The sequence below is a fragment of the Terrapene carolina genome, unplaced genomic scaffold, assembly GCF_002925995.2.
Source record: "Terrapene carolina triunguis isolate 2854851 unplaced genomic scaffold, T_m_triunguis-2.0 Scaffold139, whole genome shotgun sequence".
NCBI lineage: Eukaryota > Metazoa > Chordata > Testudines > Emydidae > Terrapene > Terrapene triunguis.
The window spans coordinates 264872-284247 of record NW_020664490.1 but is presented as its reverse complement, the minus strand read 5'-3'; the positions used below and the strand labels follow the sequence as shown (position 1 = coordinate 284247).

General features: G+C 43.1%; 1 protein-coding gene across 1 annotated transcript in view; it reads left to right on the top strand.

Moving 5' to 3' along the window:
- Positions 1–19376, top strand: part of LOC113406796 (calcium uptake protein 2, mitochondrial-like) — a 254715-nt gene that overhangs the window by 150127 nt on the left and 85212 nt on the right. The window lies entirely within an intron of this gene.

Below are 19376 nucleotides of genomic sequence, written 5' to 3'. Positions count from 1 at the left end.
TTTGTGTGAAGTTCCTATCCTTAGCGGATGAAAATCAGCAAAGGCCAGCTAACAACATTAATAGACTACACGCTTGTAGACTCTTAACAGGGACCAGTTGGCATACCTGTTGAGACTGAAGGTCCAGAAATCTGGAGTCTTTGTGCAAATGACTTAAACCCCTAATGTGCATATCTGATCAATATTCATTTCCTTGTTTATCTAAACAACAGAGAAATTAGCCAGGTTATAATACACCAGTGTTCAGAACATCCCCTCCCAGCTATCTCCATAATTGATACTGTGACTTTTCTTCCTTGCACAAAAAGGAAGTTGTGGGAGTGAAAGATGGTCATTTGTGTAGACTTCTCTTCTGTGGGAACTGTTATTTGTGCAAAACACAGTGGAATGGATCAAATTTTTACATGATTAAAAAACAAAACACTTTTAAAATCCTATAATCCAATGAGAAGTCAACGTGCTATGTATCAAGTGCTTGGGCTGAATTAAAGATCTTGTGAGCTTTTGTCCTCCTTTACCCAAGGTTACAGAGTGTCATGGCCAAATCCCAGCCTGATTAACAATGTCCACCTTAAAGCTTCCCCTTGTAGTTTCAGAGATAGTTGCCTTTTCACTGTCTTCCCCTCACTAACTGTGGCCCTGTTATACTCTGTCTCCTGTTCCAGAGTGAACTGCCCCCTTTCTCTCTAATGCACCCAGTGCGCTGCACCTGGCTGTATTTGCTGAGTTGCAGTGATTCACTCCAGTCTATAATCCCTGCTTCCTCCTAGTCCATGGCTTTTTCCTACTGCATGGCTGCTCTCTCTGTAGCCTTTTGCCTTTCTATAAATCCATTGCGTGAGGCCCCTTTAGGGGGCTGAGCAAGCTACTGCCTGATCATAAAAATGAGAGATACAGGCAGCTGCCCGAGAGCCCAGGAGAAGGGTACCCAAAGTCAGGGAGTCTCCTGGGAGAATCAAAATACTTAACAGGTAAGAACGACTAGAGTTGTTAATATTGCACTTTGCATTCCCTTTAATAACTGCACATGTGTATATGTTTATAAATGCATACATTTTAAAACATCCTTAACGCAGCCTAAAGCCCCCCAGCTCCTTTGTTGCCTTCCACAAATTGGGTTAAGCTGCTTTGGTTTTAGTTGCTTTAAACTTGCTTAGACAGTACAAAAACACAACATGGGAGGGACAGCAAGGGGACAAGATGGGGCAGGGTATGCATCTCGTAATAGTTTTGGTAAGTATTCACTTTCCAAGTTATACATCCTTGCAGGTTGCAATTAACTTTATTAACCTTCTTACTTAACCAAAAATATATATCCCACCTGCCCAACACACAACTTTCAAATGCTCTTAACTTTCTAAAATCAAAATCATTCTTTTAAAATAAGCAAAACTGACTATACTGTTTCAATTTATAAAGCTTTCTGCAATGGTTGCTATAGCCTCTTGGTTTTCATTTTTTGTAAAAAGGGGTGATTAACATTTCTTTTCAATGGGGAAAGTTGTTCACCCCGCCCCATAGTTTACAGTAACTTAGAATGGCTGAGGGGATTTTCCATAAACCTTCCAAATAAAATACATTCACTAAAAGACAAAAAGCATAGAAAATTTCCACTCAGACGGTGCATATTTCAGAGAGTTGTGTGTGAAAGCAAGATTATAATAGGAAGTGTTTTGCAGTCTTAGCAATAGCAGTTGCTTCCAGCATCATACATATTCATCGTTTACCCTGAAACAGTGGTATAAATGCTGGTTTTTTTAAACAAGGTTGCATGTGGACAATATGTCTTTATAGAGGTAGCCAGGTTAATTTCCAGTGTGTTTGTTGCTGATATGAATAGCCAGTGTTTAAAAATGTGTATTTTTAACTCCAGGAATGTGTATTTCAACTTTCAGTTTATTGATTTCCAGTTTACTTAATGGCATACAGGCTACAGTGGTAGGTGATGTAGATAATCCATAGATAGACAGGTCTTAACTTTAGTACTTGTGCACCTATTATTAATTCTTTTATTTACCTGCTATTATCAATGTAGATACTCTAGCCAACATCTCCATTACTACTATAAGCATTTATTTCTTGTTATGCTGTATTGTTGCAGAATGCTTGGTGCTCTTACTTGTAATTTCAGACAGTGATAGCACAGTTTACCACTGAGAATTTGGATTTCTTTTATATTCAGCTACTTATCGCAGAAAAACAGTACTGTGTTCCCTTTGTTTAGAATTAGTCCCACAGAGGACAATCTACTAAATAGTCCAAAATCATATAAATTATATCAAGAAGATAAACTTCTTAAATCAGGCAGTATTACTTTGGGGAACTCTCTGTTCTGATCATAAAATCTATCCCATTAATCCCTGAAATATATAGATACGATATTTCAGGAGTCCCATTTGGAACTGTTTTAATATTCTGAAGAGGAAACCCAACCATCCACAGCTAATTTTAAGAAGTCAGTCTCTCATTTGTACAGAAGATACTTGTGCTCTTTCTGCAAAAAATATAATTATAATATTTGATTCTACACTTGAACACGACTGTTACAATCCTGAGTTTAAAATCATAGTAATTGAGCAACTCTTTATTATTTTATTTATTTGTTTAGATTTAACATTAAAGAAGAACATCCATATAAAAACTCTAAGCACCTTGGCATTAATAAGATTTACAATAACCATCCATTCTTCTTAATACTGTATTAATATACAAATATATTAATTCTGGCATTGGGCAGCCTTAAATAAGAGATAAGTTTACCTCAGCCAGTAGACAATAAAAATAGAAACACACCAGAAAAGCCTCTTTCCCCAGTAACATACCCTCATCCTTCCCCCAAGAACCCTGCTAAATAAACATGGCTTTTACAGTGTGTCAGGTTTAGGCTATGCCGGATCAAGGTGCGGAGCAAATTCCTGAGGCCCAGGGGTGGCTCTAGACACCAGCTAAACAAGCTGGTGCCTAGGGCGGCAAAATGTATGGGGCGGCAAAATGCTGAGCTACCGGCTCCCGCCTGGGGGGGAAGTGGCCGCTGCCCGCAGGAGAGCGGCGCGAACAAGCAGAGGAGCGGCCCATCCTCTGAAGCCAGGGCAGGGCCGTGCTACCGGTGCCTGCCGGGGAGAGGGGGGGGCACGGGTGGCCGCTGCCCGCGGGAGAGCAGCGTGAAGAAGCCGAGGAGCGGCCCGTTCTGCAGCTGGGGCAGGGCCGCGCTACCGGCTCCGCCTGGGGGTTGGGCGCTGACAGCGGGAGAGCGGCGGGAGCTAGTAGCGCGGCCCTGCCCCAGCTTCAGAGGACGGAACGCTCCTCAGCTTGTTCATGCCGCGGCCCCCCCCCCCCCCCCGCGGGCGCCGGGAGCACAGCCCTGCTCCGGCTGCAGAGGAGGGGGTAACATGGCGCCCGGGCAGTCCACTCCTCCTCGGCTTGTCCCCGCCTCCGCCTCCTCTCTGCGCCGCCTCCTGCCAGGGGAGGGGAGAGGGGAGCGGAGCGACAGCCCGGGCTGAGCCCAGCTCGTGCCAGGGCCAAGGCGAAGCCCAAGGATGAGCAGGGCTGGGATCCAGCAGCAGCCCCAACCCCTGGCCCTGGGAGCGGTGGTGACCAGAGATGACTCCACCTCAGGCCAGATCTGCAGGAAGGTAAGAGTCGGGCAGGTGGGAGGGTCCCCAGGACCCCTGGGGAGCTTCTGCGTGCTGGAACCCCAGAGGCTGCTGCCTCCCTCCCCCACAAATTCTCTGTTTTCATTTTTTGTTAATTTTAAACAGTCAAAACAAAACTACAAAGTGCAAACATGTGTAAAAGCCAAAAAAAAGCGCGGGGAGGGGGGCAGCCAAAAATTTTTTTGCTTGGGGCAGCAAAAAACCTAGAGCCGGCCCTGCTGAGGCCCTCACTGAAAACACTGTGCCAGTAGGCCCCTTGTCTTTTATCACGAGGGGAATCCAACTCTGACTAAGAGCAGCTATGGCAATATGTCACAAGGACAAGGAGAGATGTGATTTCTCAGGTGTAGGGCTTTATAAGGCATGTGCCAACACCTTAAACTTTACCCAGAGACCAATAGTGCAAATCCCACAGCACAGCTGTCAAGCACTCCCTATCAGATGCCTCACAAAATAAGCATTTTTTCAAAAGAAAATGTATTAGAGTAAAATCGTGTAGTAAACTCTGGAATTGTGACTGGATTTTGGTGCAGATTTCAGTCCTATACTAAAGGCTAAGACTGCGAAAATGTTAGCATTCCCCTGCTGTGCAAAAATAAGTAAGCTGGTGAGATCTTTTTTATAAGAGGCAATTCATGCACATGCACACCCACTCCCAGGAAGAATTGTAAGGATTATATAGAAGTTATTCTCTTCTTGTTGGAAGACTTGTGTGTTTGCTTTCCCTTCTGGTGTGTTTGGGACAGGGGGGAGAGATGAAATGCTCATTCCCTGTTTCTAGTAACTTCAGGAGATATCATCCCTTCTTGTTTCCTGGTGAAGAGTATTGTGCAGTGTTCCCCCTCCCCGTTCCTGGCAGCATGGGACTTCTCTCATTGGGTGCCCTAACTCTTTTCTCCCCCACCAAATGTCTTCCTGTTCCTTTCCTCACCTGTTACCCTTTTTCTGCCCACTCCTCCCATTGCCATTTAGTGTTTCTTCATTCTTTTGTACTCATCTGTCTTCTTTCCTCCCAGATTATAGCCTCTTCTCTCTCTCACTCCTCCTATCCCAGCTGTCTGGTTTCCTGATCCCTGCTGAGGTGTGGAATGAGAGAGAATGTAACACATACTCATGCAAAATTAGACTGGGGGCTGGTCATCTTAATCTGCTGAGCAGGAAGTGACTGCTAAGCTTTGCTGTACATTCATACCGCAACATGAAGGAGAGCAGGTCTCCTCCCTACTCAGCAGATCGATCCCTAGTAGTTAAGAGATTGCCCTTGTTTTTACAAAACCCTCAGGCAGCAGTTACCACTCCCAAAAAAGAGGGAGATACTGAGGGCTTGTCTTCATGACCGGGAAGATCGACACCCTTGCAAAGAGTGTCGATTTAGCGGGTCTAGTGAAGACCCGCTAAATCGATGGCAGAGCGCTCTCCGGTCAACTCTAGTATTCCAGGTGCCCGAGAAGAGCAAGGTAAGTTGATGGGGGAGCGTCTCCCATTGACACAGCACAGTGAAGTCACAGGGGTAAGTTGACCTAAGCTATGTTGACTCCAGCTATGTTATTCACGTGGCTGGAGTAGCGTAACTTAGGTCAGCTTACCCTGGTAGTGAAGACAAGAAAAAAGAGAAGATCCTTATCCCATCAGAGGAATGGAAATGAATAGCTGCCCCATAAGTTGCGTCAGGGAAAGCAAGCCTGCCATTTGCCTCCAAAAATTATGCAAATGTAAAGTATTCTGTTTTTTATCTAGCAGAACCTAGATATACCTAATATACCAAACCTAATATACTTACGTTATGCAAATATGGTCCAAATTTGCATCTTCCTTACTAGCCTTACCATTTAAAAACAATCAGAGCTGTCCAGCAGTTAAAAATTCTTTCTGGATGTTGCTTGATTGGATAGCTAGTTTATTTTTTAAAGTGTGGGGTTGGAATGTTCAACCTATCAACTCATTTTATTGTCTGAACATTAGTTGGGTGCGTAAGAATCTTTTCAGTAGAGAAAGAAGGCAAAGTCATTCTCAGTCCATATCAGTTAACCAGACATTAACTAGAGAATGAAGTGGCAGTTTGAGCACAACGATTAGTGATTTGCTGAGCAAACCAGAGATGCTGTTCATTATTTCAACAGATATTCATGAATCTGTGGGTCATTGCAGCTGGTATGACTAGTATAAGTCCTGATGATAATACTACATAAAGCTAAAGAGTGCATAATACTGTTATGCTGAAATTTATTAATGGCTGCCATCAAGCGTGTCTTTGGTCATTAGGTAATTACAGACCTAATTAAAGCTGATGGGCATGCTAGCTACTATTCATTCAGCCTAAATGGAAAAAGCAATTAAGCTCCTTTATGGAGTAAAATAGCTGGAGACAATGGAAGTCACCACCCAAGGCTGTATGCAAGGTTGATCAAGATTTAAGCCATGTGGGCCAAAGGGTTTCCCTGGGACCTGATTGCAAATGCAGGGCTAGGTCACTGAGTGGTTGGAGCTGTGTATGTGTCAAAGGGAGAAAGCAAAATGGAAACAAGCAGAAAGCCAGAGATGCGGTCATGAGCATAGCCCTGATGGGGAGCAGAGACGCAGAGCTCTTTTGGGTCATAGGACTGGCTGGCAAGGCAGATATGGAAGTTATGAGTAAGGAAAATGCCTGTTGCTGTTCCTATTATGTTCAGGGAAACAGGACTTTGTATACATTTTTTGTAAATAAATAGGATTTCACCAAAGAATCATCAATTTTTCCTCCTAATGAAAACAGCCCAGCAAAGCCTTGAATATTAACTAACCGCCCAGCCCAAGGGGCAACTGTATTAACCCGCTTTTGGAGGATTCATAGCACACAGAGCGAGGCTCACATGGCTTGTAAAATTGTTACTTCTGCTGTTGAAAAGCAAGCTTTTTTTTTTTTCACAGCTGTGCATCGTATCCCTCCATTTTGACTGTGTAGTGTGCCCTGATTGGTCAGGGTATTATGCATACAATAATTTTATGCTCGCTTAGTGCTTCAGAAAGCTGAATTCATATATTGTGCATCAGTACCCTGCCTGCTTGCAATATCAGAGCAAACCATCAGAGCATGGGACGATGAATACATAGAACCTTGTCACCTTGATTTTGTTGTAGTCAGCCAGCAGAGAAGGTCTAATGTTACCAACATTTTTAATAAAGCCAACTTTTAGTCATATCGGCTTTAATTGTGACCCTTTTAATATACTATTCTATTTTCACAGCTGGTACAACAATATACTATTATGAGATGAAATTCCTCCTTTGTCACGTAACTAACAAATGTATAATTAAACATAATCAATTTTGCAATCATTACCCACCAGCATCATTTCACTCATTGATAATTTTCATTTGAAGAATTACTTGATGTGCTATTTTGCTTGGATGTTTTTATATTTTCTCTAATGAAACATAATTAAAATTTAGGAGAGGGAGTAAACGTGGTGTTGAGTAAACAGATAAATATTCTGACTGGCAATGCCACATCAAAAGTGCCTGGAACTACAGCTAAAGATGGCAAATATCAAACTATCATAGATATATCTAGATTGTCAAATGATTAGGTAGCATTTTTTATTGAAGCAAAATCTTAAGTGTACCCTTTGACAAAGTTGCAAAATATGCAATAAATGATAATTTATTATAAAGCAGTTTCCATGATAAGAAAGCATAGATAGATTACACAAAACTGTACAGCAAATACATAAACCATCATAAAATACAACCCAAATGATCTTGAACCCTGTTTTCATGGACCTTAGTTCACCAATTTTGTTCCTTTGTTTCCTGGTAGATAAGCTTTTTATTACTGATTTTCTGTTTAATATAACTTAAAAATGTGAGATCATGGTATTCTGTATAGATTAAATCACACCTGCAAAGTTATTTACTATCAGGGTGATAATGAAGAAAAATATTTACAGTCCTGCCATTTAAAGAGCAAGAGCTGATAACAAATGCACAGCTTCCTAACAGACCTATTTTGTGTTTCATATTGACACAGCAGATAACTCTTTAAAGGCAGAATGGCAAGGTCCAAAAAATGCTTTTGTTTGCTGTCATGTGCAGCACTGCATGCTGGATTACTTCAAATTTTTTTATTTTATTTTTTCTTAATTTTATTACAATTATTTTTTTAAGGAAGCAGTCTGCTCCGTTTTTTAATTATAGATAAATCTGTAAAATAGGTTTGGGGGCCTGACTTATTATTTGTACATAGGATGGTGTCCTGTACTGATCAGCTCAACACATGCAGAGAGCGCTTTGAGGACTTTTATATTCCTGGCTATGTGCCATGATCGCAACAGCAGGGATAGCAAGCAAAACACTTCACTGGAAAGACAAGCTGTGTAAATAAAAAAAAGTTATTAGCAAACCATAATATGTAAAACATCAATAATTAAGTATTTTATTGTTCCTCTGTTTATCGTGCTGTGGAACCTACTGCATTTACTCTGTGCTGCTATCTTGGAAAAGAAATATCAAAGGATAACTTCAACTTGCTGGGTTGCGTCATAAGCTTCTAATATATTTTTAACATATTTGGGTTTTGAGGTATATAAAATATGAAGGCTTAATTCACTTGAGATTTGCTTTAATACTGAGGATGAATTTTAATGAGAGTTAATAAGCTACATTTAATGCTTTAATTTTAACAGTAAGGAACAGTTGTGTACACTGAGGATATGTCTGCACAGCAAAGAGAAACCTGAGCTTGGCCCATGCCAGCTGACTCGGGCTTGTGGGGCTCTGGCTGTGGGGCTGTTTCATTGCTATGTAGACTTCCAGGCTTGGGCGGGAGCCTAGGCTCTAGAACCCTGCGGAGGTGGTAGGGGCTCCAGCCCAAGCCTGAAAGTCTGTACAGCAATGAAACAGCCCCACAGCTGGAGCCCAGGGAGCCCAAGTCAGCTGGCACAGGCCAGCTGCGGGTTTTTCTTTGCTGTATAGACATACCCTGAGAGTACATCTACACTGCACACTTGTTACAGCAGTGTGTAGAGTATATACACTGCACGCCACCCTAGCAAAGGTATAAATAGCAGTATAGACAGTGAGGCGCTGCTGTCAGGGACAGTGGGTCTTGAACCCTGGTCCATAGTGCACTTAGTAGCTGGTCAGGTCCTACCTGCCACCCAGTAATATGCCAGTCAGTTGCCAGAGTAGAAGCTGAACTTTGACAGAGGACGGCCATCCAGGGATTGATTGATTGGAATGCTGGGGGCCCTGATTGGTTCCCAGCTCTTATTCAACTCAAGCATAGAAACAGGAAGTTGTCCCTGCAACTGGATTCTCCCTGCTTAGGACCGCTTCCCCTATAATCCCTGTTCCTGCTACTGATGTCCTGGTAACCTGGCCCTGCCTGCCTCCTGACAGCTGACTCCCGGTTTGCCCTCTGGCCTGTCTCGGACTCTGACCTTCTGGTATCTGTCCTTGTCTGACTCCTGCTCTGAACACTACCTCACCATATACGAGGCAAGGGGTTCTACTCTTATTATTTCCTAATACCCAAAAGGAAGGGAGGTTGGAGACCCAAATTGGACCTCAGAGCTCTCAATAAGTTTGTCAAGGCTCAGAAGTTCAAGATGGTCACCTTATCGATGATCATCCCAGCATTGGAACAGGGAGACTGGTTTTTGGCCCTCAACCTCCAGAATGACTACTGGCTCATTGACAATTTCTCAGGTTTGCTCTGGCACACAACCATTACCAATAGAGTCCTCCCCTGAGGTTCTCTCATCAGCCCCAAAAGTATTTTCCAAAGTTCTCTCAGTGATAGCCACTCATTTATGCTTGGAAGGGATAATGATTTACCTGTACCTGGATGATTGTCTCCTAATAGCCCAATCTCTCCAGGAGGCTCACTAAATCATCAATACTATGATACACTTGTTCACAGAACTGGGTCTACCGATCAATACCCAGAAGTCAACCCTCACTCCAATGCAGTGCCTGGAATTCACAGGGGCCAACCTCAACACCCTCCAGCCCAAAGACCTCCTACTTCAACACAGGTTCCTATCCATAGTTTCATTCATAGACATCAATCAATGTAGTCTACAAATACCAACCAGGCTCTGCCTCCAACTCTGGTGACATATGGCAGCAGGCATGGTGGTGATACCACATGTCAGACTCCACATGCATTGCCTCCAACTGTGGTTCAGTTCAGTTTAAAGACCAAACAGGGACAGGTTGGACAAACCCCTGTCACTACCCGCCAGGATCTAAAACTCCTTAGACTGGTGGAAGTACCCAGCCAATGTGTGCAAAGGAATCCCCTTCTCGCAGACGTCACCATCGTCGCTCCTCAACACCAACGCATCACTCAGAGGATGGAGCGCACATTTAAACGGCCTCATGATGCAAGGCAAATGGTCGTCTGGAGATATCCCTCCATATCAAACAAATCTCCCCAACATCCGCGTCTCTTCCACACATCCTAGACTATGTTCTGACCCTTAAAAAATCAGGACTATCCCTAAGCTCACTTAGGGTCCATCTAGCACCTATAACAGCCTTTCACCAACCGGTAGAGGGGCACTCCGTGTTGTCACAACCAACCACAAAAAGGTTCCTCAAGGGTATAATAAACCTCTCCCCTGAGCCTCCACTTCCTACCCCCATGTGGGACCTAAACCTGGTACTGAAAGGGCTGATTAGGCCTCCTTTTGAACCCATGGCCACCTGTTCACTGACATACCTATCAATGAAAATGGCGTTGATAGTGATTACCTCAGCCAGAAGAATAGGAGAGATAGCAGCCCTGATGGCACATCCCACCTACACAGTACTCTTTCCGGACAAGGTTATGCTCACGCCGCATCCAAAATTGATCCCTAAGGTAACCTCTCTGTTTCATATGAATCAATTGATTCACCCTCCAATCTTCTACCAAACCTCACAAAGAAAACAGGGAGGCTATACTTCAAACTCTAGATGTCAGAAGAGCCCTGGCATTCTACCTTAACAGAACGAGGGCCTTCAGGAAGTCCCCTAGAGTTTTCCTCTCCATTGCGGAAAGATCCATGGGCTCAGCAATATCAGCCCAAAGGCTCTCTAAGTGGGTCTCGAATTGCATCAGACAGTGCTACCAAATTTGCAGCATGACCTCTCCAGACTTGATTCATACTTACACCACAAGATCTATCTCCTCATCTGTCGCCTTCTTAAAGGATGTCCCTATCTCAGAGATCTGTAGCGCAGTGACATGGGCGTCAGTCCACACTTTCTCAGACAACTATGCAGTCATTGGGGACTCTGCCTCCGATGCCATCTTTGGCTCCACAGTACTGTCATCCATAACTGACCCAACTTTGAAGTCCCAGTCCTCCAGAAGGGATGCTGCTCTGGAGTCACCTAGAGTGAAGCACCCATAGAGACACTACTTGAAGGAGAAGAAGAAACTCACCTTGTGCAGTAACAATGGTTCTTCGAGATGTGTGTTCCTAGGGGTGCTCAACAACCCACTCTCCTACCCTCTAATTCGGAGTTGTTGTCAATGACTCTCGTAAGGAAGGAACTGAGGGGGGTTGAACCGTGTGCACTGATTAGCCTCATGGCATAGCACGAGGAGACACAGTGCATGTGCGGGCCCGACGGACACTGCTACCGAAGTTCTCCGAACAACAACTCAGGAACACAAGCATACCTACAATGGAACACCCATAAGGACACACATCTTGAAGAACCATCATTACTGCACATGGTGAGTAACTACTACTTCTTTGCCCAAAGATGCACTCTGTTCTCTTCCTTCCTCCACACCAAAAGGTAATGGGCCACCCTGATTACACTGGCCTCATTAGCACTACAAAAGTAATTTTCCTTCCCTTGGTATTCACCCCTTCTTGTCAACTGTTGAGAATAGGCCACTTCCACCTTAATTGAATTGGCTCATTAGCACTGACCCTCCCCCCCCCGGCCACTTGTAAGGCAACTCCCATCTTTTCATGTGCTATGATATATATTCTGCTTACTGTATTTTTCACTCCATGCATCTGATGAAGTGGGTTTTAGCCCACGAAAGCTTATACCCAAATGAATTGGTTAGTCTCTAAGGGCATGTCTACAATTACCTCCGGAGCGATCTATCCAGTGGGGGTCGATTTATCATATCTAGTGAGGACGCGATGAATTGACCGCCGAGCGCTCTCCCGTCGACTCTGGTACTCCACCAGAGCGAGAAGCGTAGGCGGAGTCGACGGGAGCATCAGCAGTCAATCTACCACAGTGAAGACACCGCGATAAGTAGCTCTGAGTACGTGGACTTCAGCTACTTTATTTTCGTAGCTGAAGTTGCGTAACTTAGACCAAGTTAGCTCTCCTGCCTCCTGTGTAGACCAGGCCAAAGGTGCCGCAAGGACTTGTTGTTGTTTTTGTGTTAGCATTGTTACCTGAACTGCAAAGGATATCTGCAATGGTGGGGTGGTGATTTTTAGCTGACTGGCTTATTTAATAGTACAACTTATTGTAAAATTGCTTTTTAGACAGAGATAATTGAAATACGGCCAAGTTCTATTTAATTTTGGTATAACCCCATTGGTGTTTATTGTTTATCTTGTAGTATTGAAGTCAAGGCTAATAAACTCATGGAGATGTACTTTAGCAGCTACTGAGTCCAGGTACCAAGCAATGGAATATATTTTTCCAGCAATCACATCTGGTCCTTTGGCCAGACAGCTCTTTTGCTTCTTGGTGTATTTAACTGGTAGCAGTTGCAGCAGCTAAGAATTGACTTTGGGTTAGATGTGAGGTTATTTGTATTGATAACTGCTTTGCTTAATTGGATACTGTTGTCTTTTGAGTCAAACCTGTTTGTAATAAATATGCCCTGAGCTATCTTTCTGAAACAGGGTTGCTAAGAGATTTTGCAGAATTTCTTTGCCCAGTGTGAACATGTGTGTTTGGTTCTGTTTGAGAACTGTCTTTAGAACCATGTGATAAAAGAATGGTAAGGATTACCTAAGAGTAAGTTTGTAATATGGTTCAGCCAGCAGAGTTTGTTGCTGCTGGAGTTTTTGTTTGGTTTTGTTTTAGAGTCCCTTTCCCCACTGGTCATAAAAACTTTGCTAGAACTGTATTAGCAACAACAATATTTAAACAAGGTTGTAGTTAGGTCTGCTCCCAAAGCAGACAGGTTGCTAGAAACAACAATGAGATTGTAGTGAGCTTCTGGTTTTGTTTTCTTTTTTGCTTTCATGGTTCTGCTGAGTTTTGCTAAAGAATGATGCAGAATCAAAATTCTTACCTTTCTTAAACAAGGCACTTATGTTGATTAAGGAAAATTATTTGTCAGGGAATGATGAGTGAAAACTACAGTTCTTAACTATGCAGCTTTCTGGAAAGCAGCAGTTGCCAATAATGTAACTTCTTGATTGAATAAAAGCACATTTTAAAAGCAAAACATTTTGAACAAAAATAGTGTGAACAATGAAACCACTCAGACTTCAGATTGTTTGCCTCTTGCTTACAACTAATCTTTCACAACAGACATCTTGAAGGATTTAATTACTTAAGTGTGAAAGTTATTTGTTGTTTAATGGCATTTGAATGGAAAATGGATTCTTTGACATGAATGAATATATATTGTACACGTACAGAATACTTGTAATGCAAGTAATGGAAATATCATCTGGTTATTAATAACAACAATCTGCTTGTTGTATAAACGTGGGCTGCCTTAGAATTTCAGAAATTTACAGCAGTTCCTTCTTTAGCTAACTATTCCAGTTTTGTGACATACTACCATGATATTTATAAGATTAGAAATAGAAGTTACTTTTCTTCTTTATGCATATGAACAAGTCTCAAGAATTCTTCAGATCATTTCTGTCTCTCTGTAAATATTTCTCTAATTTGTAATGAATATTTTGTACAACATAGCACACCATTTAGACTATATTTAGCATAACATGCTGTGTGGCATACCTCTGAAAATATCTCTGGGATTTTTCCTACTTTAGATACTTAATAGTTTTGACAGATTACTTGTTTGCTTTAATTAATGCAGTGGAGCTTAATCAGTTCTGAAACATCCTGTTTAACTGACAATTAACTAAGTCTTAACAGATATAGTGAAATCAGAATCCTATACATTTTTACCATTGTTGCATGAATTGTAACTTGTAGCATGTATCTTTTAACAGTAGCAAATGTTGTGGTTCTAAGAAATTAGGTAACATCTGTTTTAAAGGTACCCATTGGCTGCGGTGCAACATTTATGTGCTCAAATACTATTGTGATGGAGGTGGGGTGGACGTATAATTACCCAGATGGGTAATAGAAGGTGCAAGAAGAGCATGCTATATTCAATACTAATTTCCAGTCCAACCTTCCATTTTTGGTGGTTGTTGATTCCTTTGGGCTGGAATCTTCCATGCTTGGTCTTAGCCCAGAGTTGCATTTTTTTGTGAAAGTTATACTAGTAGTCAAACTGGTTTTAACCACTTTTGAATGCTTATAGTATGTAGAACAGTTTTTTTTCGCCCTCCATGTGTTCTGATTGGAAATGTAGCATTCTAATTTTTTTAAATTATTCTTTGAAAGGCTGAAGCTAGACACACCAAATATCTACATCCATTTAGACCAGGGGTTCTCAAACTGGGGGTTGGGACCCCTCAGGGGATAGCGAGATTATTACATGGGGGGTTGCGAGCTATCAGCCTCCACCCTAAACCCCACTTCGCCTCCAGCATTTATAATGGTGTTAAATATATTTAAAAGTGTTTTTAATTTATAAGGGTGGGTCGCACTCAGAGGCTTGCTTTGTGAAAAGGGTCACCAGTACAAAAGTTTGAGAGCCACTGATTTAGACCCAAGGTAAAATCCAAATGTGATTAGATCTCCAGCAGTCTGACCTATGACCAGTGCAAGCCTGTTGGGTTGGGGGAGCTCAAATGGGATCTCAGGGACCGGGCAAGTGTTGATTTCCTGGGAAGACCATCAGCCTTGTTGAGGTGCAGGCAGTGTTGTTTCCTGAGAGTCCTTCCAAGAACCATAGCCAGTCACTTGGAGCGCAAAAACAGAACCACTATGGCTTATCTCAACTGACAAGGCAGAACAAAAGCAAAAGCCTGAACAGAGAGGTCAGAAAGATACTTCTGTACTTGGAACACATGGGTCAGTTTTTTAGAGCCACATACATTTTCAACAAGGCCAGTGGTCAGGCTTACTGACTTTGCCATTGCCAACTGGATACGGGAGAATGGAAGCTAAACCAGACATGGGTAAACTACGGCCCGTGGGCCACATCCGGCCTGCGGGACCGTCCTGTCCAGCCCCTGAGCTCCCGGCTGGGGAGCCTAGTCCCCAGCCCCTCCCCCGCTATTCCCCTCCCCCACAGCCACGCCGCCATGCAGGCCCCGCTCTGGCCCGCCGCTCCCGCTGGGCAGCGTGGGGAGTGCAGCTGGCTCTGGCTGGGTGTCGCGGCTGCGAACTGCTGCTGGTAAGGGGGCGGGGAGCGGGGGGGTTGGGTAAGGGAGCAGAAGGTCCTGGGGGGCAGTCAGGGAGGAGGGGGCGGAGGTTCTGTGGAGGGGCAGTCAGGGGATGGGGAACAGGGAGGGTTGGGAGTGGGAGTCCCAGGGGGCCTGTCAAGGGGCAGGGATGTGGATAGGGGTCGGCAAGGCAGTCAAGGGACAGGGAGCAGGGGGGGCTGGCCAGTGAGTGGGCGGGCAGGGTCGGGGGGGGGGGGGGAGGGGGGGGGGGGGGGGGGGGGGGGGGGGGGGGCCAGGCTGTTTGGGGAGGCACAGCCTTCCCTACCCGGCCCTCCATACAGTTGCGCAACCCCAATGTGACCCTCAGGCCAAAAAGTTTGCCCACCCCTGAGCTAATCAGAACTTTTTGATCAGATTGCACTGAGGTGATTCTGTGTGCAAGCTCATCTGTTTGCAACCCAGTCCAACAGAAAGATAACTGATTCTGCTTCTGATGTTGGCAGCCACAATTAGTGAGCATAGACATCCTATCATTCCACTGGCTGAGGGGAAAATGCCTTTCTCATCAGATCCAGAATAGCTGAAAAGATTAGCCAGCATGGAGCTTCAGCAGTCCTAATCACACTATACTAACCCAGTGTCCTTGGCTTGTCAGCATGTCCTTCCTGGATGCTTCCAATCTCTTGGCACCTCAGTTCACCAGGATCTACCTGGATCAATAACATTTGAGGCTTGGTGCATGGAACTTGAATGTAAAACATGGTCAGGCCTGGGTACTGATTGATTGCCCTTAGAAATTCAGAAAATCTTCTACCAGCCATTTGGAGGAGCTGGTATTCATGGTGGACAAGGAGAAGGACAAGTCCTTGAGACTGAACACACAAGGCATTCCTGACTTCCTACCAGATGGTTTTCATAAAGCTATAGTTTCTTGAAAATGTAACTTTTAGGCTCCGCCATGTGTCCTATTTCTCCCAGTTCTAGCCTGCTGCTTCATCCATGTAGCTTCCATTTTCTGATGCAGTATTCCATGAGAAACTCCTGATCTGGTTACTGTGGAAAAAATGGAGCCCTTCGAGAAGTGCTACAAGTCCTTACCAAATCACCTTTCAGTTGCTAGGAAAAGTGTCTTGTATGTTACAGAACTGACAGACATCTTTTTCACTTTTCCTTCCCAAGTGTTCTTTTTTTATTGTTTGCTGCTTCCAAATAGTTCCAAGCTTGAAGAGCAGATTGCCATAATAGAGAACACTAAAATTAGTAATTTTGTCTTCTCTGAATGGGAATTTGCTTTCCTGTCAGGACCTGCTTTGACTCAGTGTGTTTGACAACTTCTGAATGTCTGGCTGCACTGAGACGGCAACTGATTTTTCTCTTCTGGTTTTCTAGTCAGATGACAAATCTGCTTTTGTTTCACATACACTTTCGTAGGGGAAAATGTGAAACCTAATGTTTGAAGATCTAATCTATTCCTGTAACTTTTTTTCTTATTCTTCTTAGCTTTGGCAGCATAGCCTGGGAAGCATCATCTGTGCAATTCACTAAGTGGCCTGTAGAGGTTGGTGATGGGAGACTACTGCACTGAACAAAAACAAAACAAAAACCTCTTACCTGCATCAGAGATTAATACCAGGAAAAAAAAAACAACAGTGGTTCTAAGTCTGATGGAGCAGTGAATTTCTATTCAAGAAACACAAAAAATACTTGGTTCTACTAGAATAGCCACTTCCATAATTTATCTCCATAATGTATCCGTTTCTGAGATTTGTGAGACTGCTGCTTGGAATACAATTCACATTTTTACGGCTCTGAAGCCAAATCACGTACACATTTCAAGAGAGTGGTCTTTTATTCTTCATTTCCTCTCCTGCTTTTTGGGGTTGCTACTGCTATATAATTAACTGTAATGGGGACCTGCAGAGGCAAACTTGTAAGGAAGAAAGAAGGAGGTTACTTAGCAGCCAGTAACTGGAGCATTCTAAACATATGGCCTCTGCAGATCCACACTGACCATTCTTCTTCCCTACTTCTTTGGAGTATTACAACTGGTGTTGATTAAACTAAGGCTATGTCTACACTACCGCAGTAAGTTGACCTAAGTTATGCTACTCCAGCTACGTGAATAATGTAGCTAGAGTCGACGTTGCTTAGGTTGACTTAATGCGTTGTCTACACCGCACTGGTTCGACGGGAGAAACTCTCCTGTCTATTTACCTTATGCTTCTCGTTCCGGTGGAGTACCGGAGTGACAGGAGAGCGATCGGTGGCCAATTTAGCGGGTCTTCACTAGACCCGCTAAATCGACCCCCAGTGGATCGATCGCCATGCGTTGATACCCTGGTAAGTGGAGACAAGCCCTTACTCTTCTTGTTCGGGGTGGAGTACCAGGGTTGATCGGAGAGCGATCTGCAGTCGATCCGGCAGTAGTGTAAACATAGCCTAAGACAGTGATCACCAACCCGTAGATTGCACCCAAACTCCCTCCCAGATCTTGCACTCCAACCCTGTGCCCCAGGCTCAGCCCAGAGCCCCCTCCCAAACTCCAAACCCCTCAGCCCCAGCCCAGAACCCACACCCTCTCCCGAACCCCAACCCCCTGCCCCCAGCCTGGTGAAAGTGAGTGAGGGTGGGGGAGAGTGAATGACGAAGGGAGGGAGGATAGAGTGAGCGGGGCGAGGCTTTGGGGAAGGGGTGGGGTAGATCCTGGGTTGCACTTAAATTCTAAAAGTGATCTTGTGCCTAAAAATGTTGGAGACCACTGGCCTAAGAGGAACTGAGGATGGTGATGGAGTGAGGCCATTTATATCCATGGTATGAATGTCAAGTCTAGAGTACAAGTTCATATGTCCCTGACTCCTAAACTGTTTTAGAATGGTTTCACAATCTTGCATTTAACGTAACATCTTTCTCTTTACCTCTTACTGCTGTTCTTTGGCTAACTTACTGTTACATGCATAGCAGTATATTATAAATAATTGTCTATATTTTTACAGCTCCCTTAAACTAATCTGCACCATTTTATAATACATTTGAAAGGTATTACATTCTGTAGGAATTGTTGCTTTTTTAAAGAATACATACCCAGTAAGATTTTTTACTATAATGAAATCAGTTTTTTTGATCACTGCTTATAGCAATCATTGGATTATATGGATCAATTTTTACCTTTCAAAAATCAGTTCCCATTTGTGGTGATGTGTTTGACTATGGTTTTACTGATAAAGTGGGATTTTTAGTCACAATGATTTTTTTTTCTTTTTTCTTTGTCTCCAATGGTAGGAAAGAATTTCTCACCTTTCTTAGTGCTACTTGATTGCAGGTAACAATGTTACAGCTTGTCAAAGTGATAATTAGAACCAATTATAAACTGATTGACTTGCCTTGGTATTAAAATACGTAGTACAACTAGCTTTATCTTTGCAAGGTGGAGATTTCTTCTATGTACAGTAGGTCTGAGGAGCTCACTGTTTCAGATTCTCATATATTTTGTACATTTTTTCATCAAAACTATCATAAATGACTTACCTCTTGCAACTAAAGTTTGAAAAAATAAATAGTGCAGAGCAAAAGTAAGACAGGGCTTGAAAAATCCGTATTATATTCAGAGGTGAATAGGAAACTTTTCCCCTAGAAAGTGGGGATCGGGTTCCAAGATAACAAATTTTTGCGGAATTTTAGCTTTCATTTTGAAAAAAATAATTTTCTAGCACTTATTTTTGAAAAGATAATTTCTGTTTGTAACTCTTACACAGCGATATCTTCCTGAGTCTGTATATAAAGGACTTTACTGTGGTGCCTCTACTCTTCTCATTAGTTTTTTCATAAAATAGCGGAGTGAAACTAACAAGATTATTCAGTTTCACTGTCGCTATTCAGAACTCTGAGCAACAGTGAAACTGGAAAGAATCATGTAAATTGCGCTGCTGCTGCTTGGAAGAATTGAGTGAGTGGTAAATAAAAGCAAAGTTGCAAAGTTACTTGTAAGTATATTTGCAGTGATAGGAGACAATGGGAGTTGAGCATTCAGGTCCAAGAATGATATCAGGCTATGGTCCACAAAAGGAAATGGAGAAGCTAAATCCTATATTAGAAAACTTGAGCCAATGTAAGTAACATCAGTCTATTTACACCGTTGTAAACCCATAATGTATATGCACATTTAAACTGGTTTAAATTGCCCTTACTGATTTCATGCAGTAACTTAACTAAACTGATGGTAGTTATACTGGTGCAAGTTTTCTAATGTGTACGAGATCTAAGGCTGTGTCTACACTGCCACTTTCAGCAC